Genomic DNA, 9,116 nt, shown 5'->3' with positions numbered 1-9,116 from the left:
TTTAAATGTAATATCCTCTTTTAATGGAGGTCATAGGATGAGTGGGAAGCATTCTCGCTTCTTGGAGGGCCCCCAAGAAGCGGATTTGTGTTTCCCACTTGTAAAATGGGGAATCAGGCTGTATTGCGCTAGGTGGTGTTCTATTGAATTTTATTTGGATTAAAATTGGCAGATTTTCCATTCTCTTCCAGGCTCCTTTGTAGGATTGGATAGGAAAATGGATTAGAATGGACAAATATTTTTTATCGGTTAAACCTTTTGGCCGAACTTTGAGTTAGTTTTCAAAATTGAAGTTGGACCAAATTGAAAAAGGGATTAGGCATATTGTCTTTTAATTGGTTTGAAAGTCAATTCTTAAAGAGGGAGCATTGATGTCCTTGAAATGCAATCAGAACATTGTGATGATTTTTTTGAGGGAGATGATTGTGATTTTTTTGTTTTTTCATTTTTTTTTTTTTTTTTTCATTTTTTTTCATTTTTAATTTTCATTTTATTCTCTTCTCATTTTTTATTCATTTTTTTTTCATTTTATGATTTGAATGAAAGTGTCCTCTTCCCCCTCCTCCTTCCCCTCCCTGCCCCCTCCACCCTAATCCTAACCCTAACCCCATCCCACCATCATCCACCCTTTCTAAGTCATGTAATATTACTGATTGTATGTTATCCCATGTTGTTTGGCATATCACCTCATTTTTTATTTTTTTTGTATACTGAATCGAGGCTCGTGAAAGAGCTAACATTTATTTCACCAACAAAACAACCAGACAAACAAAATATACAAAAAGAGGGAGCGGAAGACAAGATGGGGAGAGAAGGGGAAGCACACAACCACAACATTTGAGAGCAGGGAGAAGTGTGGGAGGGAGAGGGCTTGGGGGGAGGAGGCGTGGGAAGGGGGGGGGGAGATGTATAAAACACAAGGGGACCGAAATTAGCGGGGGTAGAATAGATCAAGGTTTTGGATGGGGGAGGATAAGAGATGGTGGTGAACAGCTGTTTTAAAGACCTGGAGGGTGGAGTGGGATTGAAGAGAGTGAGGGAGTTTGTTCCAGAGGTGGGAGAAAAGAGGAATGAAGGAGTGAAGGTGAGCAGAAAGTCTTGATTTTGGCAGTTTAACCATAAGAGGGTTGCAGGCAGATCTTGTGTGACCTGTAGGAATATTTGGGGGACAGGGCCCAGAGAGAGCTGGGGGGGGGCAAGGCCAGAGAGGAGTCGGTAGAAGACGGAAAGACCACCAACCTGCCTGCGGTGAGTGAGTGAAAAGCCCTTGGAGTTAGCTTCATCGCGGGAGATTCAAATGATTCTGAACGCTTTGGTTTCAACAGCGTGAAGACGAGCTAGGTGTGAGGCAGGAGCACCAGACCAGAGGGGAGAGCAGTATTCCATAGAGCTGCGGATGAAAGCCTTGTATGTGGTGAGGAGCTCAGGTGTGCCAAGGAAGGACTTCGCACGACGGAGGATGCCCAGTCGGCGACTGGCTTTGGAGGCCAGATTTGAAATGTGGTTTTCCCAGGAAAGATCATGGCAAATAGTGAGACCCAAAAGCTTGAGTGACAGAACTTCTTGGAGAGGATTTTTCAGAAAGTGGATGGGAGCGTTGTCCAGTCGGTCTTTTCGGAGAGACATCGTAAGAGTGTGAGATTTATCAGGATTGAAAGACATGTTCCATTTGGATGCCCAGTCTGTGATTTTGTCCAGGTCTGCAGAGAGTGAGGAGGCTGCAGACTGCCGATCTGAGGGATGAGGAATGGAGCGACAGAGAGTAGAGTCGTCAGCAAAGAGATAGAGAGGATTTTCAAGAGAGTCAGAGAGATCATTGATGAAGACCAGAAAAAGCACAGGGCCCAGAACACTACCTTGGGGAACTCCAGCCTGAACAGGAAGAGGAGATGAGAGAAACCCATTCAGGGCCACACGTTCACTACGACCAGAGAGGAAGTCCGCCAGCCATGCGTGGAGATTTCCATGGATACCAAAGGAGGAGAGTTTGGTGAGCAGAGCAGGGTGCCAGACCGTATCGAAGGCACGTGAAATGTCAAGGGAGACAGCTCTAATTTCCTGTTTGGTGTTGAGGACCTCCATCCATTGTTGAGAAAGCAGAAGCAGCATGTCCAGAGTAGTGTGACCAGGTCTGAAACCAAATTGATGATCAGAGATCAAGCCATTGGAGAAGAGGAAAGATTTCATATCTGAAGCAATGATGGATTCCATGACTTTGCTGATAATTGGGAGAAGGCTGATTGGTCTGTAGTTGCTAGGATCTGTTTTTGCACCTTTTTTGTGCAAAGCGGTGATGTTGGCTGATTTCCAAGCAGATGGCAGATGGCCTTGAGCAAAGAGAGGGTGAAGAGAACAGAAAGAGGGAGTGAAAGAGCGGAAGAACATGATTTTAGGGTCCGTGTGCTGATGCCATCAGGACCAGTTGCAGAATCAGAGTCGAGGGTTGACAGAAACTTTTCCACCTTGTCAGGAGAGAAGGTCACAGAGTCCAGGAGCAGCTGGGTACGACTGGGTACGGTGGGTACAGAGAGGGATGGGTTTGGGAAACAAGATTTAGAGGCAAACACAGAGTTGAGGCATTCAGCTTTTTCACGTGCGGAGTCAGCCGTTAAGCCATTTGAGGTGAGGGAGGGGATGGAGGGGGAACAAACACCAGAAACAGATTTGTCCAGATGCCACCAGGATTTGGAAGAGGGAGACAGATAAGAGAGTTCGGTCTTGAGAACGGTGAGATATTGTTTCCTGGCTCTCCTGAGGGTGGACACACACTTGTTTCGGGCTTTGTGAAAGGAAATGAGATTACCTTCCGTTGGATTTGCTTTCCAGGAGACGAAAGCAAGTTGTTTCAGGGCAACAGCCTCACCACAAGATTCCGTGTACCATGGACGGGAGGAAGGGTATGACAACTGAAGACGAGATGGGATAAATCTGTGCATGAGAGAGAGCAATTTACTTTGAAAGAATTCCCAGGATGAGTTGATGTCAGAGGCGGTAGAGATGGGAGACCAGTCCAGATGATTGATGGCTGCTTGAAGACCGTGCCAGTTGGCCTGAGTGAAATGCCAGACTCGTCGACGCTGAGGAGGCTCTCTGAGAATGGTCAGAGAGATGTCCACTTTGACAAGCACATGATCAGATGAGCCGATTGGAGCAGAAGTAGAGAGGCAGACATTTTCAGGGAAGTTAGTCATAACCAAGTCCAGAAGAGAAGATGCTCCGTTGACTGAGATCCGGGTCGGGAAATTGACAGATTGTGTCAGTCCCAGTGAGTCGCAGAAGTCCTTTGCTGAAGAGCCATGGCTGGTGAGAGAGGTACCCACACCCAGCCAACTGGCATGGTGACAATTGAAATCACCACATATGAGGAAGAGAGAGTTGGGATGGGTAGATAGAAGTTGGTCCATATTATCAGACAGCGAGATGTAGATGGAGTCATCACTGTTTGGTGGACGGTACAACACACATATGAACAAAAGGTGGGAGCGAAGGGGAAGCCGTAGCCAAAGGTATTCCTGGGGGTGAGGTGGAGAGAGGGCGAGTGAGGAAGAGAGTTTTTTTAAAGATAGCAACCCCACCTCCAGGACGAGGCTCAGGTCTATCATACCAGAAGAGGGAGTAACCTGGGAGAGATATCGAGGCATCAGAGACATCATGAATGAGGAAAGTTTCTGTTAAGCAGATCACATCTGGTTTGTCAGAAGCAACCTGTATGGAGAGGTCAGTCAAGTTTGAGCGAAGGCCCCGGATGTTTGAGGTCCATACCGTTAATGAAGAGGAAGGGGGAGCATCGGGTACAGAACAGGGGGGGGGGGGGAGGGGTAGGGTAAGATGTGGAAGAGGAGGAAGAGGTAGGGAGAGCTGTTGAAGGTGTGTCAGAGATTTCATAGATTTCAGAATAGCTTGGAGAAAGGGAAGAATGGGGTGGACAAAAGGTTTGATGGAGATTGGGTGAGGCACAGTGAGGTGTTATTTGAGGAGGGGGAAGAGCGAGGCAGAAGGTTGGGGGAGATGAAGGTGAAAGTTGGAACGGGGAAGAAGCAGGGAGGATGCTTTGAGGAGGAGGGGTGAGAGGGGAGTCTAGGAGGGGAGGAGCGAGGGAGAGTCGGAGGGGAGGGGTGTGGGAGGAGTTTAGGAGGGAGGGGAGGGAAGGGGCAAGGGGGGAGATTTGAAAGGGGTGGGTGATGGGGAGGATTTGGAGGGAAGGGGGGATGGGGAAGATTTGGAGGGGAGGGGTGAGATTTGATTTTGAAAAGTGTACGATTCATGGGAAACGAACATTTTTTGCAAAATGAGTTTGAGACCTTCGAGTCAAAAATACGTTTGAGGATGCTGAAGGAGGGGTGGAGTTCTGGAGAGTTTAGGGAATGTAGAAAAGAGGAACTGTAGGAGATGGTATTATTATTATTTTTTGGAATGAATAGATTTGGTGAGCAAGACGAAAGCATCCTTTTGTAGGAGAAGAAGAAGAAGGTGTTATAATATATGAGAGAAAATAGTTGTTCAGGGGAGTGATTATACATTTGTAACCACGTGATCGCGTGATCGCGAACAACGTGAACGAAGAACGAACGAACAAATAAGAACAACAAATAAACGAATTAGACCTGAGAAGGAAATATTTTTTGGGGTTTTTTTTTTTGAGTGGAGATATTAACAAGGAGGTATGGGGTGAACGACTGGGACGAAACAGAGAACGAAAATAATTGCAGCGCATTCGACGAACAGCTGAGAGAAAACAAAACCACAAGGTCGGAGACGGTACGATAGCCTAAGCCTACGAGTACTAGGCCTCAGAATACTCGATACGCAGTAACCGACGATTGTGTATACATGTACGAAAAAATTAGCACCGAAAATTTTCCTAAAGATACGCTGTAGGTACACACACCGAAAGATAGATACAGTCTCGACAAAAACACAATTGTGAAAGATTACTTAGCTTCGAAAGCAAGAGCGCATGGAACAGCTTTGAAAAGGAGCTGCTTCGAAAGCTGCTTCGAAAGAACAGCTTCGAAAAACTTAAACTTAAACTTTACTTAAACTGGGAAAAGCAGAGAACGAAAGTTATTTGAGCACAAAAAAGACGGACCGCTGAGAGAAAAAACAAAGCCTCAAGGTTGGACACTGTACAAGGCCTCAGAAAACAGGATACGAATTAACACGATTTTCTGTACAGGTATGAAAGATTTTCACCGAAAAAACTTTCTCAGGACACAATATAGGTACACACACCATAAAATAAAAACAGTTATAACGAAAATACAAATGGGAACAATTACTTAACTTCGATTTCGATGGACAGTGTGGAGAGCTGCGAAAAAACAAAACCTCACCGGCAAGACCGGAAGCGGAGGGATCACCTATCTCATTATGTGTCCTTTATCCTCACCTCTCTTTTCTTTTCCCCCCTCTCCCTCAAACCATGGCCCTATAGTGCTAAAAAAAAATGAGTGCGATGATACGACACAGTTGAAATGGTTAAATGTCACTTTATGAGTGTAATGGTTCGCACAGAAAATTCAAGGCAGGGGACAGCATTAACACAATCTCTGCAAGCCTTGTAGGGGAAACAAGATATAAAAAGTTATGAGTGTGACCAATAATACACAGTTATCTTTAGGATAATGAAATGAGTGTCGTATTTCGCATAGTATTAACACCCCTAATTGTGGCTTGTTCCTATGTCAAGCTCTCATTTTAATTTTTTTCTCTTCTTCTTTACTTTCCAATAAAGAATTGATTTTTGATTTTGATTTGTTCTTTTGAATGGAAGAAATATTTATTGTATTAATTAAGTGTGGTCGGTGGGCGAAATCCACAGAGCATGTAAAGATGCAGAAAGCCCTGTATTAGTGTACTACAGATGTATACGCATTTTTCAGAAAGGGTGCCGTGAAATAGTCACAAAGAACCACTAAGAGTTTTTTTTCCTTAGAAAGGGTGCTGGGCTTTCACGAAGAACCACTGATATGGTGTATTTTCATTTTGATTTCATTTTAGTTTTGTTCTGTTGTATGTATATCCATGTAGCAAGGGTGCCATGAAATAGTCACAAAGAACCACTAAGAGTTTTTTTTCCTTAGAAAGGGTGCTGGGCTTTCACGAAGAACCACTGATATGGTGTATTTTCATTTTGATTTCATTTTAGTTTTGTTCTGTTGTATGTATATCCATGTAGCAAGGGTGCCATGAAATAGTCACACAGAACCACTAAGAGTTTTTTTTCCTTAGAAAGGGTGCTGGGCTTTCACGAAGAACCACTGATATGGTGTACTACTGTATATGGTTATGATATGACTATGATTATGATAGTGATGATAATTATGATAATGATTTTAAGATCATGATGTTATGATTGACAGGAATGAGATCATGAGGTTTCGTGTAAAATGTTTGCATGGGCTTAAAGGACAACTTTTGAGCCCTGTAGGATTAATGATGCATGACGAGTAATAGGGTTAAATGAAGTGTCGAAATTTCAGCATGCTTGGATTACAAGTGGCAAATATTGTGAATTAATTGTCATCCGTTGGTAGAACACTACAGGAGTTTTACGAAATTTTAATTGTCAAGACGTTTGGGTACCATTTAAATTGGGACATTTTCTCAGTGACCTGTCTCATACCTGTTTGATTGATCTTGGCTGACTTTCACAAATGGAGGGTTGGGTTGCCTTCAGTGGTTGCTAAACTTGGATTTGTGATATAATGACCAGACAAGATTGAAAAATATGTCAGATATGATCCAGAGGCAGAATGGTGATTTGTCAATTGACAAAAGGTATAGGTCAAAGGTGACGACTGATGATCATATATCTCGATCAGGGGATGGAACTGTTCTGGCAACATTGGGAAACGGCTTATGTAATGTGATTTATTGTTGAATATTGATGAATTGATTTAATTGAATAAATTGATTGATTGATTGATAAAAGTGCAGTCTCAAGGAAAAGTTTTGAGATATTTGTGAGACATTAATGGGAAGACAACCTTGAAAAAAGAGCAAGGTGGTGAGTTTATATAGTTATATTATATATGTGGTTATTTTCTGTTTGATTCCCCCTCAACAGAATGGCAAACGTGCTGACCCATTTTTACTGATCCATTTGACCCAACTACAACACCGATCAGTGCGATTGGGGTGTGGAAAGCCACAGGACAGGGAGACTCTCTGGCAATCACTTGAAGTCATCGATTGCAAAGGTGGAGAGATACTTCCTGGAAGACTACAGAGTCAAGCTTATAGGAAATAAGCTAGGAAATCATGCATTCAACGCTACTCTGGATAAGGTGGAACAAATTTCAGCGATTTTTTTACAGTACACATAGTCGATAGGGGGTACAGGTGTAATCTAAAGTGTAGTCTTGGTAGTTATCTGGTACATTGAGTGCATACTGAGTGTTATTCATATACAGGCAGAATGGGGAATGGAGCCTGTAAGAATACACAAGGACAACCAGATATTCCAAACAAAGGTACTTGTGCATATTATATGTATGACCATTATGGTGAAGAGGCTATTAGAGAGGTTGAAAATTGGTATTTGTGGACAAAGTGACATGCTAAGGAGTTTCCAAAAGATGGTACATTTGAGCGAAGTCGAGTGGAGAGATTAGGACAAGAATTGAAAGCCAGGAAGCAACAGAATTTAACAGTAGACTGGCTTGCATTCCATTATTGGGATGTTGAATCCAGGAAATGGGAACAGCAAGAACGGATAATGGACCTAGAACTTAAAATAAAAAGAATACAGGCGACACCGACAGTACAGACACGACGCGGCAGCCATGGGTGTGGAGGTAGAGACAATCGTTGCTGGAGATGGAAAACACTTCCCGAAGAAAGGCCAAAAGTGCACCGTGCATTATGTCGGCACCCTGTTGAACGGGGAAGTATTTGACTCATCCCGTAAAAGACAGAAGCCCTTTTGCTTCACCATCGGTCAGAATGAGGTCATCAGGGGTTGGGATGAAGGCGTGGTTCAGATGAGCAAAGGGCAACGGGCCAAGCTGACCTGCTCCCCAGATTTTCTTATGGCAAAGAAGGCTGTGCTGGTGTCATTCCTCCAAACGCCACCCTCACCTTCGATGTAGAGCTTATTGACATGGTTTGAAACTGAGTACAGAACATTTATCAAACTGATAAAATCTCACCGGTGTTGTCGGTCATTTTTTTTTTTCTTTCACAACTTCTTAAAATGATATTCTCACTTAGCATTACATTGAATTTTCTCATCGACCGTAGTAATTTGAATTGTCCTGTGATGGTTTCTTTGGTGGGTTTGTATTCTGGATAATCATTTAATTTCCGCAAACATCTTTGCCGAAGTATGTGAAGTGAGTAAGTTTTCATACGCATTTTGAATACCTTGTCCATTTTGTAAGGAACTCCTCTTTGGCTGTGGTCTTCTGAATACACTGTATGGAAAAATAAATGTTTTGTGATCATATTCTTCCAGAATGACGGTGTATGCCTTATGAAAGGGAAAATTGGATTACCAAATTTATGGGTCGAATATTAAATAGGTTGATGTTTAGATTACTGGTTAATATAAACAAAAAGAAAAAAATGAGGAATTGTGGAGGCATATAATTATTTATATTCTCCTCTTCTTAAAATGTGTTTTCTCTGTGAAATGGAGGAGTCAGGAACATTCCTGTTTAACGATAAGAGGTACTTCTCCATTCGGGATGATAACGACTGTCAAGGAAAGGGCTTTCAGGAGGGAAACCAGAGGTCTTACTGACGGGCCAAAGGCCCGGTGCCAGGCCTGGATTCCATGCCCGAATAAGGTGATTTGTGCAACAAAGGGATGGGGGAACCTTTATTAGATAAAAGGAACTTTGAGGGAAAAGGCTGCGCTGACCACGGAGGAGAAGATCTGTGCACAGGAGGAGGGCACGGTGGAGCCTTTGCCACGACCGGCAGAACGATGCTTTGTTTAAAGTTCAGATTAGTTCTTTGTTAGTCAAATATCTTGAATTAGTCCATGTAACAACCCTCTACAGTTTTAATAAATGCTGTGTGAGAACCAAGTTTGGAGTTTTCTTTGTGGGAGTTCTAGTCATAGGGATTAGTGATTCTTCCATAGTAGTAGGGACCAAAAGGAGGGACTG

At 43.2% G+C, this 9,116-nt stretch overlaps 1 pseudogene; it reads left to right on the top strand.

Annotated features, from left to right (window-relative positions):
* Positions 1-7,758: 7,758 nt before the first annotated feature.
* LOC137423891 (peptidyl-prolyl cis-trans isomerase FKBP1A pseudogene) lies at positions 7,759-8,414 on the top strand (annotated as a pseudogene).
* Positions 8,415-9,116: the final 702 nt, after the last annotated feature.

Source organism: Myxine glutinosa, chromosome 3 (assembly GCF_964187855.1).
Source record: "Myxine glutinosa chromosome 3, kmMyxGlut1.1, whole genome shotgun sequence".
Classification (NCBI taxonomy): domain Eukaryota; kingdom Metazoa; phylum Chordata; class Myxini; order Myxiniformes; family Myxinidae; genus Myxine; species Myxine glutinosa.
Note: the sequence above shows the minus strand (reverse complement) of the source record. Positions and strands in the feature narration are given on the sequence as shown.